Below are 12,771 nucleotides of genomic sequence, written 5' to 3' on the forward strand. Positions count from 1 at the left end.
GCCTTACCGGGAGCCTTGTTCATTTGTTCTTGCTGCCTCCTTCATTCAGAAGATCCATCAATCAGTGTCTGAAACAAGGACCTTCTGTGTAGAATCAAAAGCCACCACATCACAGCTAAAGGCAACAGAATGCAGTGGGCATTGTTGTTTGTACACAGGCCTTCATCTCTTTCAGAAGTGTCTCTGTTTGAAATGAATGAGGCAGACAAGAGTGTGGCTTCAAAAGCAACTATCCTCCTCTGGGCTTTGCTTATTGGAAGTTCTGTGAGCACTGTTACTAGAAAGTAAAGAGAATAAAAGGCAAACCTGAGGCAGTCTATAGGTTCCTATGCAAGGCACTCACACCCAGCCTCAGCCAGGCAGTACCGCCGGTCATTGGCCTTCACTTTGTCTATTTGAGTTTGCAAGGTTAACATGAAAGAGGCTGTTTATTTTCTCCCAACGATTATGCTTAAAAATTACATGAACTTCACTCGCCTAGACTCTTGCCCAGATGTATAATAGGCTTCTCTCTCTGCCGGTACCTCTTAAGGGTGTCACTGCTGATGGAAATAGAGCTGCCTTCACTACTGTTGCCATGGTTACAGTTTCCGGACCAGAAGATTGGCTGATCCTTGGCCCAGCTCTTCCACCTGGCTATCATCTCCTCTGCACCAAGAGGCCTCCTTATTCCCTGATCTATTTTGTGTTTGGCTGGAAGATTGGAGAGCACATCATTTTCCATGGTACTTATGACCCTTCTGTAGACTCTTAATGACCCTAATGTTGATTAGGACCCAAAGTCTTGGGCCAGTGGAAAAGTTAAAACAAAGTTCAAGACTCATATAGATGATGAGCCCAATAATCATCTATATGGCTTGAGAATCATCACCTCCATCTTTTGTCTGCAGAGGGTTTGCAATGAGTGCTAGAGAGTTCAGAGCCAAATATCTGGCCAATCACTGGGAAGTATAAAAGACTGTACAACATGTATTTGAAGTGTAATTTCATTTATCAATTCACTATATTTTTCCCATGCTTTTTTTCTACCTAAATTTTCCTCTTAATGTCTTGCATTGTTTGTATCTTTTAAAAGTGCTTACATTCTTTTGAAGCAAAACTAAATATAAAGAAAACATACATATAATCATCAAAAATCCATTGGATTCTTGCTATTATGAGGGGAGGGGGAAAAGTAGAAAGGTTTCTGTGTCCAAAAAGAGACAAGTTTACACAATGCAAAGTACGTAGAACATATTCTGTGTAAAATCAAATTGAATAATTTTATATATATTTTCTTTTGGAAAAAAAATGTACACATGATTAGATTCCAGAAAAATTGAATTTCTGGTACAAAGGTGGAATAGGGACATGGCTTTCTTAGTCTAAGAAGCTCACAAATAACTAAGAGCCTGCTAGATAGAGTTGTTCACACAAGAAAGTTGGGTAGTACTTTCAAAAACCTGAGATGGGTGGGGCGCAGTGGCTCATGCCTGTAATCTCAGCACTTTGGGAGGCTGAGGCGGGCACATCACTTGAGATCAGGAGTTCGAGACCAGCCTGGCAAACATGGTGAAACCAAAAACACAAAAATTAGCCGGGCATCATGGTGCATGCCTGTAGTCCCAGCTACCTGGGAGCCTGAGGCAGGAGAACTGCTTGAACCTGGGAGGTGGAGGTTGCAGTGAGCCAGGATCCCACAACTGCACACTAGCCTGGGAGACAGAGCGAGACTCTGTCTCAAAAAACAAAAACAAAAACACAACCTGAGATGGACCGTGTGAGCAGGTGATACCATCAGGAGTGCTCAGTGGGTTCTAAAAACCCCAGCGTCCTGCACACAGCAAAAGCTTCACAAATATATAACAAATAAACAGGGAAAATAAGTAAAAAACATTATGGCTGTGAGCTAAATAAATTCACAGATAATCTTCAAATTAACCTGGGTAGAAACGAGTTAGCAATACTGAGAAAAGTGGACGCTATCAAGGGTGTTAGAGTTATTTTAATCCTCTTGACAGCACTTTGAGATAGATGTTTTTGTCTCCAGTTGTTTTTCAGATGAGGTTGACGAAGGTTAAGTAATTTGTGCAAGACCATATAATGAGCAAGTGAAAGACCCAGGACTTGAGCCCAAGGCTCTCTAATTCTAAAAGTAGAATCTATCCCCTCAGTCTACTCCATTGTTGCCCAAGCTAAGGTTAAGAACACAAATCTGGCTGGGCACGGTGGTTCATGCCTGCAATCTCAGCACTTTGGGATGCCGAGGCGGGTGGATCACTTGAGGTGAGGAGTTTGAGGCCAGCCTGGCCAACATGGTAGAACACTGTCTCTACTAAAAATAACAAAACTTAGCTGGGTGTGGTGGTGTGTGTGCCTGTAGTCCCAGCTACGCAGGAGGCTGAGGCAGGAAAATCACTCGAACCTGGGAGGTAGAGGTTGCAGGAAGCCAAGATCGCACCGCCACGCTCCAGCCTGGATGACAGAGTGAGACACTGTCTCAAAAAAACAAACAAACAAACAAACAAACAAAAAAGAGACCACAAATCTGAAGCCCCATTCCAGACCCACTGAATCAGAATCTCTAGGGAGGGACTTGGAAACATTTGTGTAACAAGACACCAGATGAAGATTATTCTCAGAGAAGTTTTTAAAGAGAAAAAAAAAAAAAAAAAAAAAGGTGCCTCTATTGCTTCAGATGGGAAACGGACCTGCAGCTTCCTCTGAGTGATCAGATAGAAGCCATCAGAGGTTTGAAGTTCATACAACTAAGACTAAATCAGGTCAGTCTGGAGCATATCAGATTATGATATGATAGACTATTCTTCAGTTTGGTAATATAGAATTGTCTGATTTAAGGTTTTCTGGATCCTAAAATACTAAGAACATTTGAAAAGTTAAAAATGGGTTCCAATTTAAACCTCAGACTTTTTTTTAGCTTTCCTCACTGCCTCTGATCCTGAGGAGCAGAAGTGAATGTGAATGCCCTTTGAATTCCTAGCAGCTTTCACTGATGCAGAGGTTCCAGCTCTGCAGGGGCTGGAGGACTGCTGAGGAGAACCACAAGCTGAGAATCAGTCCTCATCTCTGGTTGCCCCCCGCCCCCACCCTCATTGCCTTTCATTGGATGAGCAAGTCACACAATCCAGGAAGTAGAAAATCTATCATTGCTTGCTTGGTTTTTCTTAGTTTCAGTTTTTCCACGCCTGATGAGAATTGCCGAGGCACAGCAAAGCCTGCAGCTTCCATACCCGTCATGAGAGCAAATAACTTATTCGTAAACCTAAGCACTTAATTAACTAAATGGAAAGCAAGGCAGTGAGTGATTCCTGACATGGCTGAATGTAAGTCAAGCTCTGAAGCTCCAGGTACAGCCAGAAATGGAGATGGACAACTTGAACTGAACCCTGAGAGCTTCTAAAGGGCTTTGGACCACTGCTTCTCAGCAGTTTTTCTTGTAAGTTATTTCCATTATCTCAAAGAAAAATTTAAAATATGGTTGGAGAAAAGTATAGAACTGATTATCCCCATTTTGAGCATAGATCATCGTTTAACAAACTTGCTTTATAATTGCCAAGAAACTTGCTTTGAATGGTATTTCCAGACATAATATCTACAATAGCAAATATTGACAATTGCATTTTACAAATAATCAGTTTAATATGCTTTAATATGCTTCTATTTGTAAGTGCTCTTGATCTCATTTAGTCTTCGAAGCAACTCTCTCACGCTGGTATGCTTATTAACATGATTTTCCAGATAAAGATGCCTGTAAGTAGCTTCCTCACGGGGTATTTAAGGAACTTGTAGAAGGTCCACAGCTAGTAGCTGGGAGCCCATCTCATATCAATACACTAGCTTCACCCCAAAGAACTTTATACATTTAGGCCATTGATTTCTAAAAAGACAAATTCTCATGTTAGATTAAAACATAAGACCCAACAATATGTATGTTTTTTAAAAATAGGAATCTGTTACCAAAAAAATGCAGAAATGCTAAAATAAAAAGGTTTTATGAGGAAACTCATACAACAAATAGAAAACAGTTGGTAAAGTTGATAGCATATAAAAGAGATTTTGAAGCCAAAAACATAGGGAGAGGATACAAAGAAGCTCCTGATTATGATAAAAAATATAAAATTAACTGTGAAGACAGAGATTACTAAAGTTAGAAATGCAAAGAGAAATAGATTAAAAAACAAGCAATTGTAATGGGAGAGTTTAATTGATTTCAAGGCTAAGAAAAAAATAGACAGTATTAAAAAATAAAGACAAATTTAAATAGACAAAAATTTGGAAGACATTGAAGATGTGACAAAAATAGACAATAGAGGTTATGTTATACAATTGATAAGTTACAACAAATACACATACATTGAACTCAATACCAACATAGAATATACATTTTTTCCATCTGTGGGCATTGGTACATATATACTAACTCTCAAATAAGGCCCCAAAAATTGAATCAAGAGGAAAAAATATACATATTTTCTCACCACATGCAATAAAACTAAATGTGAATAAGTAAAAGCAATGAAAGGAGCCTCAGGCAAAAGAATAATCTAACCAAGAGCCTTTGCAGCAAACAGTTCAGGGTTTAGATTATAAACTCCATTCCTTACTGCAGTGTGACCTGGGCAGTTTACTGAACCTCTCTGAACCTTGGATTCCTCATCTAAAAATGTGGCTCTACTTTGCTAAGTTGTTATGAAGATTACCTATGAAGTATGTCAAATAAACTAAGACTTAAAAGAGAGTTAAAACCACGGCCGTACAATATAACTCCATTTTTAATGTACTTATATTTAACTAGAAAAAGTGTCTAGAATTTTTGTTGATTGAAAGCAAAAGTCTATAAAATATTCATCTAAATACTAACAGTGGTTATCTCTATGCATATCTGTATATTTCTGCCAATTTTTGTTATATTGCTTTATCTTTTCTACTATGAATATATAGTATATGAATAATAAAAAATAGTAAAGATGAAAATAAACATGAACTTCTGAAAAACGGGGTACAAGAAGAAAATAAGTATTTATGCTTGGGTGGCCTACAGATAGTGATTGCCATAGGCATGCAGCCATCTCAGTCGCTTGCCTGTCATTATAAATTTTAAAATACCCCCAATTTCTGTCTTTCTACATATATACATATATACATGTATACGCACACACATATATAAAACACACATATATTTTATATTTATATATGTTATATATATGTTTTATATATATAAAATATATATAAATATATATAAAATATATATATTTAAAATATATATAAAAATATATATATATATAAAAAACACAATATTGGAATAACTGACAATTTGAATGTGAATGGTGGGATTAATCATATGGTATCAATATGAAATCTCCTGATTTTACTGTTAAATTTCTAATTTTACAAAAGAAAATATTTGTGTCAGGAAATATATATTGAAGTATTTAGGTATATATATATGTATGCAGCTTACTCTCAAATCATTCAGAAAAACATTCACATATACATAGAGACAGAGTGAATGATAACTAGGGAAAAATACAAACCAACAGTGCACCTAGGTAAAAGGTGTATAGGAGTTCATACTAGTCTTTTAACATTTCTATTAGTTTAAAATTATATTAAAATATTAATAAAAATTTACAGCAGCAACAAATTAATGGGTATCAATGTCTAACAACCACAAAAACTTTCCTAAACTACAAGTTCAAGTAGAACAGGGGTCTCCAATCCCCAGTACCAGTCTGTGGCCTGTTAGGAACCCGGCCACACAGCAGGAGGTGAGCAGCGGAGCTATACCCGTATTTACAGTTGCTCCCTATCAGTCACATTCCCGCCTAAACTCCACTTCCTGTCGCATCAGCGGGGGCATTAGATTCTCATAGCATCCGCAAATCCTATTGTGAACTGTGTATGCGAGGACTCTAGATTGCATGGTCCTTATGAGAATCTAATGCCTGATGATGTGTCACTGTCTCCCATCACCCCCAGACAGGACCATTTAGTTTCAGGCAAACAATCTCAGGTCTCCCACTGACTCCACATTATGGTGAGTAGATTACGGTTATATAATTATTTCTTTATATATTAACAATGTAATAGTAATGGAAATAAAGTGTGCAATAAATGCAATATGCTCAAATCATTCTGAAAGCATCGCCCACCTACCCCCATTCATGGAAAAATTGTCTCCCGCAAAACTGGTCCCTGGTGCCAAAAACGTTAAAGATCACTGAAGTAGAAAATTAAGAACATGATAATAACTTTTGCGATGTTTATAAAATTGAAAACACCCCATATCAAAAGGGAGGGGGCTTTGTATAAATCAGGGCCCAGAAGTTAAGGCATAAATCTATGTGCTTTTATTTTAGAAATATGAAATAAGCATTTGACTTAAAATCTTATGAAGACAGTCATTATGAAGGAAAACAGAGAGACAATAATAAAGAATAAGAGCAGAAATAAACTAGAAAAGAGGAAATCAGTGGAAATAATAAATAGATGCTCATTCTGTGAGAAGATTACAAGATAGATCAACCCCTTGGAAATATAATAAACAAAAGAAAAGGTATAAATCAACAAAATTAAAAACAAGGCCAATGATTTAACAACTGATATAAAGGATTTTAAAATATAAATGATTGCAATGCACGATTTATGATAATCAACTTGAAATGCTTAGCCAAATGGACAACACAAAATACAAACTGGCAAGAGAAGATGTAGGTAACATGAAAATAATGATGAAGGCAAAGGAAACTGAAAAGTTGTTATTTAAAAAAATCTCATCTACCACAAGAAATATTATGACCTCAACAAATTTACTGAACAATATTACTACATACTCAAACAGATTTTTCTGTATTATGTAATCAGTTCCAAATCACAGAAACAAGATCTGACACCCAATTCATTCTAAGAGATGAGTATTATCCCCATCCAAAAACCTGTAAGAAATACCACACAGGCGCACACACACACATAAACACACAGTCTTAGGATGGCAAATGTGCACAAGTGCAATTCCAGTAAAACTGGCTTGAAATGATTAGAACCAGGCTCAAGGACATTAGCAGATTTTCCCAAAACAGCTGTTAAGTGAATATATGAATACACAAATGAAGAAAATAATGCAGGCAATTAGCAACATCTACCTGAAAGGCAGGAATGGCTTGTGCATACTATTTGCTAAATTTTGTTGATCAATAAATTTTATCGATCCATGGGTTCCTCAAGGAGCATAGGCAGAAAAATCATTTTTAACTGAGCTTATAAAATGCAGCTATAAATTAAAACAATAGCATGTAGTCATTAATTAAGGTAAATTCTACTGATGCCAGAAGATTATAACAAATCACGGAGTATCTTTTGTAAAAGAATTACTATTTGGGCTGGACGCAGTAGCTCACGCCTGTAATCCCAGCACTTTGGGAGGCCGAGGCAGGCAGATCACGAGGTCAGGAGCTCGAGACCAGCCTGACCAACATGGTGAAACCCCGTCTCTACTGAAAAATATATATATATAAAAGAGTTGGGTGTGATGGTGTGTGCCTGTAATCCCAGCTGCTCAGGAGGCTGTGGCAAGAGAATCACTTGAACCCGGGGGGCAGAGGTTGCAGTGAGCAGAGATCACACCATTGCACTCCAGCATGGGCGACAGAGCGAGACTCCGTCCCATAAAAAAAAAAAAAAAAAAGGAAAATTGAAGAAATGAAGACATTAAGGATATTCCTGAAGGGAAAGACTGTATAAATATCATTAAACAAAAATGTAAACCCTGTGAAACACGACATTACAGGCGATATGAAAGACAAAACGCAAACTGGGAGGATATTTGCAATGAACTAATAGAAATACAGGCAAAATATATGAATAAGCTATTCTCAGCAACAGAAATTTGAACGAACAATCACGCACATAAGAAAATGTTCGACCTCACCAGTAATCAGAAAGTTTAAAATTAAAACAATGAGATACCATTTTACATCCATCAAACTGGTGAAAATTAAATAATCTGACACTATCAAGTGTTGGTGATGAGGTGGAAAAATTGAAGGAACACTCACATTTTGCCAACGATATGTTCACAGGAGTAACCATTTTGAAGAATAAATTGTCAACATCTCACTAACTCTGACGGGACGTATATCTTACAATCCAGCAATTTCACTTCTAGGAGTAAATTCTAGAAGCTTTCACTTGTGGATGATGCAATGTCTACTGCAATATTATAATAGTAAAATGAAAAAACTAAACAACACAAGTATCTATCAACCCAGTGAACAAATTCTGATACATTCATACAATGGGACCATTTGTAGCTGTTTTATCAACAGAGATAAATCTCGAAAATACACTGCTGAGTGACAAAACAAGTTTCAGATAGATGTGTAGAGTATAAAAGTTTGAAAACATGCAAAATAATGGTACAGTCAGCCCTCTATATCCATGAGATTCCACATCCATGGATTCAATCAACCAAGGATGCAAAATATTTGGGGGTGAAATTACACAAAGTTCCAAAAGGCAAAACTTGAATTCACCACATCCTGAGTACCATGTTAAAACCAGGCAAACAAAGCGATGTATAGGCTTTGTATTAAGTATTATAAGTAATCTAGAGGTGATTTACAGCATATGAGAGAATGTGCATAGGTTATGTGCAAACACTACACCATTTTGTATCAGGGACTTGAGCATCTGTGGGTGGTCCTGGAACCAAGCCCCCACAGACACTGAGGAACTACCGTATATATTTCATAGCTACATACATATGCTGCAAACACACACACACAAAGATGAGAATGATAGACACCAAACTCAGGGTGACGTTGCCTCTGAGACAGGAAAAATAAAACCAGGCTTGAGAAGAGACACACAGTTATACTGGTACAGCATTCTACTTTTTAGCAAAAATAGGAAGCAAAAATGACAAAATGTTAGGATGTGATGGAGCTGGGAAGTAGATGGTATTCGAAACTATGCATTGTACACATGTGTGTGTTTGAACTCATTATAATTTCTTAAGTGAGCACCCCAATTTTGAAAACATATAAAAAATATACAAACCTATAAAGTACATAAAATATATAAATACCATGAACAGATAAGAAAGAAAAAAGGCAATAAAAATGGAAGTGGTGATAAATTCAACTTCAACCCACTGGTTTTAAAGAAACATTAAAAAAATGCACATACCATTTTACCTTATCAATTTAGCATAAAATTACAAAAATGTTAATAGCTAATGTTAACAAGGGTGGAGGACAGGACAGAAGAGGAGTACATTCACTGTTAATGAGTACTTAAAATGACAGAAATTTACTTAAAGTAGCAGTATATATGTAAAGGCAAAATATATAGATAGATATAGATACCTAGATATAAAACCTTTGCCTTAGCAATTCTACTTTAAGAAATTTATACAAAGGAAAATGTGGTACATATATGATGTGTAGTATTATTTTTAAGGAGTACTATGCAGCCATGAAAAAGAACAAAATCACATCCTCTGCAGCAACATGGCTACAGCTGAAGGTCATTATCCTAAGCAAATTAACACAACAACAGATAAACACTGCATGTTCTCACTTACAAATGGGAGTTAAACATTGAGTACACATGCACATCAAGATGGAAATAATAGACAGTGGCATTCCAAAAGGGATGAGAAAGAGAGGGGGACAAAGGTTGAAAAAAACCTATTGGGTACAGTGTTCACTACTTGGGCAATGGAACCATTAGAAGCTCAAACCTCAGCATCACACAATATACCCATGTGACAAACCTGCACATGTACCCTCAGAATCTAAAATTTTTTTAAGTTACTAAAAAAATAATTTATACAAAGAAAATAATCATACATGGGGACCAAGATTTATGCATATATTTATAGTAGCATTGTTCATAATAGTGAGATCTTAAATAAAGTTAATGAAAAAACAATAGGGAATTAAGCCAATTATGGTACATCTATAGAGTGTAACAGTACTCTGTAGCTATGTAAAATAATGTTTTAAAAGAATATTTAATGCCCCTGAAATATGCCATTAATGTGTTGTTAATACACAGGTATTTAAACAGTTTGTACAGTGTGTTTACAGTTGTATTTTTGTAAATAAATGTATACATAGAAAAAATGACTTGGGGATATCCACATCAAAATGTCAACAGTGCTTATCTCTAAATGTGAAATCACAGATCTATTTATGTTTTTCTTTTTGTTCTTCTTTATTTTCCTATTTTACAATAATAAACATTTATTGATTTTATAATAGAAAAGTCATTAAAATAAAACATGCAACAAAATAAGCTCTGGTTGATTAAAGATTTAAATATAAAATCTAATTATGATAGAACTTGCAGACAATTGGAAAGAGAGTTTATCAGCTCTCTGGGGGAATTTTAACTTTCTCAGCTTTGAAGCAATTGAAATGATTGCACTATAAAAATTAGCATTACTAAAGATTTTTTAAGAGGGAAAATATTTCTATCAAACATTACAAAGAATTAAGATCTATCATAAATAACTAATTCAAATTTGTAAAATAAATGTCAAGATTCCAAAAGATAAATGGGTCAAAAACAGGACAATTCCCATAAGGAACTTGCAATTAGTAGATAAACATCGTGGGGAAATGTTAATTCTCGCCAGAAATCAAAGAAATGTAAAGGGAAGCAGTCTGGAGATGCCGGTTTACATATTCTAATGGAACAACAAGAAAAAAATATCAAATGCTGATATCCATTGATGGTGGAGCTGCCTGGAAATTTATCCATACATTCATTTATAACCATATTGCTCATGTCCTTTTACCAGAAAGGTTACTGCTAAGAACTGATTCTTTTTTTCCTTTTTTTTTCTTTTTTTGAGACCAAGTTTCACACTCTTGCTGTCCAAGCTGGAGTGCAATGGCGCGATCTCTGCCTCACTGCAACCTCCGCCTCCCAGGTTCAAGCCATTCTCCTGCCTCAGCCTCCCGAGTAGCTGGGATTACAGGCATGCGCCACCACACCTAATTTTTTTTTTATTTTTAGTAGAGACAGAGTTTCTCCATGTTGGTCAGGCTGATGTTGAACTCCCAACCTCAGGTGATCCGCCCACCTCAGCCTCCCAAAGTGCTGGGATTACAGGCGTGAGCCACCGCGCCCGGCCAAAAATCAATTCTGAAGAAGTAATTTGGCTAAAGCAGAAAGGTTCCTCTTCATCTCCTTGACTTCTAAATGTTGGAACACCCAGGGCTCAGTCCCTTGACACCTTCTCTTTTCCACCCACAGGCAGTGTTTGGAGGATCTCACCTACTTATGCAAGTGAGAGGAGCCACAGGCTCTCTCGGCATGGGCTCCAGGGAGAACGCAGACCAGAGCAGAGGTTTTCCTGGGAGTGGGGTAGGGGAACCTTGAGGGTCATTCAAGGACTCTGACCTCAATCAGACAGGGCAATGAAGGAAAGAGAGACCAGCAAAGACAGTCAGAGAGATGCCTAAGGTGAACTTGGTCATTATATTAACCCCTATGCAATAACAAAGCATCCAGGCTTGATCCTCCAGGGCTTACCAGTGAGGTCTCCAGGAATTGCCTAATTGCAGTAGCCCTCAGCTCACTTGCAGGCCACCAGAGCCCAGCTGGCCCTGACCATCATCTCCAAAGCCTGAAGGAAATTACTGTGAGACAGCCCACTGAAGGTGGGTACTTCAGAGAGCCCCGCCATGCCAGGAGCCAGAGCTGCCCCTCTGTTGGTGGTCACCCTGGGAATCTGGGACAAGAAGGTGTACTCCGGTCTGATGCCAGAAAGTAGAACTTCCTGGGTCCCCAAGTCTCAAGATCTCTTTGCTCCACCAATGTACCCATCCACTCATCCCAGCCTGGGGCTTCTGCCTCACCTGGGTCTTTTCATTGCTTAAGGACTTTTGGGCATCTACCATCTCTTCTTCTTCTACTACATTTTCTTTCTTTCTTTCTTTTTTTTTTTTTTTTTTTTTTTTTTTTTTTTTGAGACAAGGTCTCTCTCTGTTCCCGGGGCTGGAGTGCAGTGGCCCAATCTCGGCTCACTGCAACCTCCACCTCCCTGGTTCAAGTGATTCTCCTGCCTCAGCCTCCCGAGTAGCTGGGATTACAGGCCTACGCCACCACACCCAGCTTATTTTTGTATTTTTGGTAGAGACAGGGTTTCACCATGTTGGCCAGGCTGATCTCGAACTCCTGATCTCAAGTAATCCATGCGCATCGGCCTCCCAGAGTGCTGGGATTACAGGTATGAGCCACCGCACCCAGCGTCATCTCTTATCCTTATGACCTTGTGAGGTAGGCATCCCAGGTTTCATTTTCCCCGTCGTATAAGGGTTATGACTTACCTAAAGCAGTGCTGGACTCCAACCCAGATCTTCTGCCCTCAATTCCATGTCCATCTCTGTGACCCCAGGTTTGGCCAAGTGTGGATCTTGCTACATATGAACAACCTGCCATTTCCTTCCTCTGTATGCATTGCCTGTGGAAAATGGACAAGGAACATTTTCATCAAGAGCTAAAACAAGCAATTTTGCTTTAGAGATGGTATGTAGCAAAAAGAAATAGTCCCGGAGGCAGGGAGCCCTGTATGCATCTCCGTGTGTTCTGCTCCTGGCTGACCCCTGAGATCGTATCATGCTGTTTGCTAACGTGTGGAAAGCATGTTTTGCTCTCTAGGAGTCCTCCGCAGAGCCTGACAGATTTGGTGATAGGAATGGAACTGTGGAGTGAAGATGGTATCTCCAGGTGTCACTCCAGTTGCCATACATGTAAAGA

The 12,771-nt window shown here is 38.0% G+C and overlaps 1 protein-coding gene and 1 long non-coding RNA gene across 6 annotated transcripts in view; one reads left to right on the forward strand and one right to left on the reverse strand.

Moving 5' to 3' along the window:
- The window catches only part of LOC135971811 (uncharacterized), a 225,903-nt gene that overhangs the window by 166,841 nt on the left and 46,291 nt on the right, over positions 1 to 12,771 (reverse strand). For all 3 annotated transcript variants that reach the window (XR_010588079.2, XR_012414994.1, XR_010588080.2), the window contains exon 2: positions 12,342 to 12,475. This is a non-coding gene — a long non-coding RNA (uncharacterized lncRNA). The remainder of the gene's footprint in view (positions 1 to 12,341; positions 12,476 to 12,771) is intronic.
- Positions 1 to 12,771, forward strand: part of LIPC (lipase C, hepatic type) — a 177,068-nt gene that overhangs the window by 10,432 nt on the left and 153,865 nt on the right. For 2 of the 3 annotated variants that reach the window (XM_073995890.1, XM_005559650.5), the window contains exon 1: positions 3,191 to 3,436. The exons of the other annotated variant lie outside the window; for it this stretch is intronic. The gene's annotated coding sequence lies outside the window, so the exon portion shown is untranslated. Of the gene's footprint in view, positions 1 to 3,190; positions 3,437 to 12,771 lie in introns of those variants that run through there. 3 annotated transcript variants of the gene reach the window in all.

Source organism: Macaca fascicularis, chromosome 7, assembly GCF_037993035.2.
Source record: "Macaca fascicularis isolate 582-1 chromosome 7, T2T-MFA8v1.1".
NCBI classification, from domain to species: Eukaryota; Metazoa; Chordata; class Mammalia; order Primates; family Cercopithecidae; genus Macaca; species Macaca fascicularis.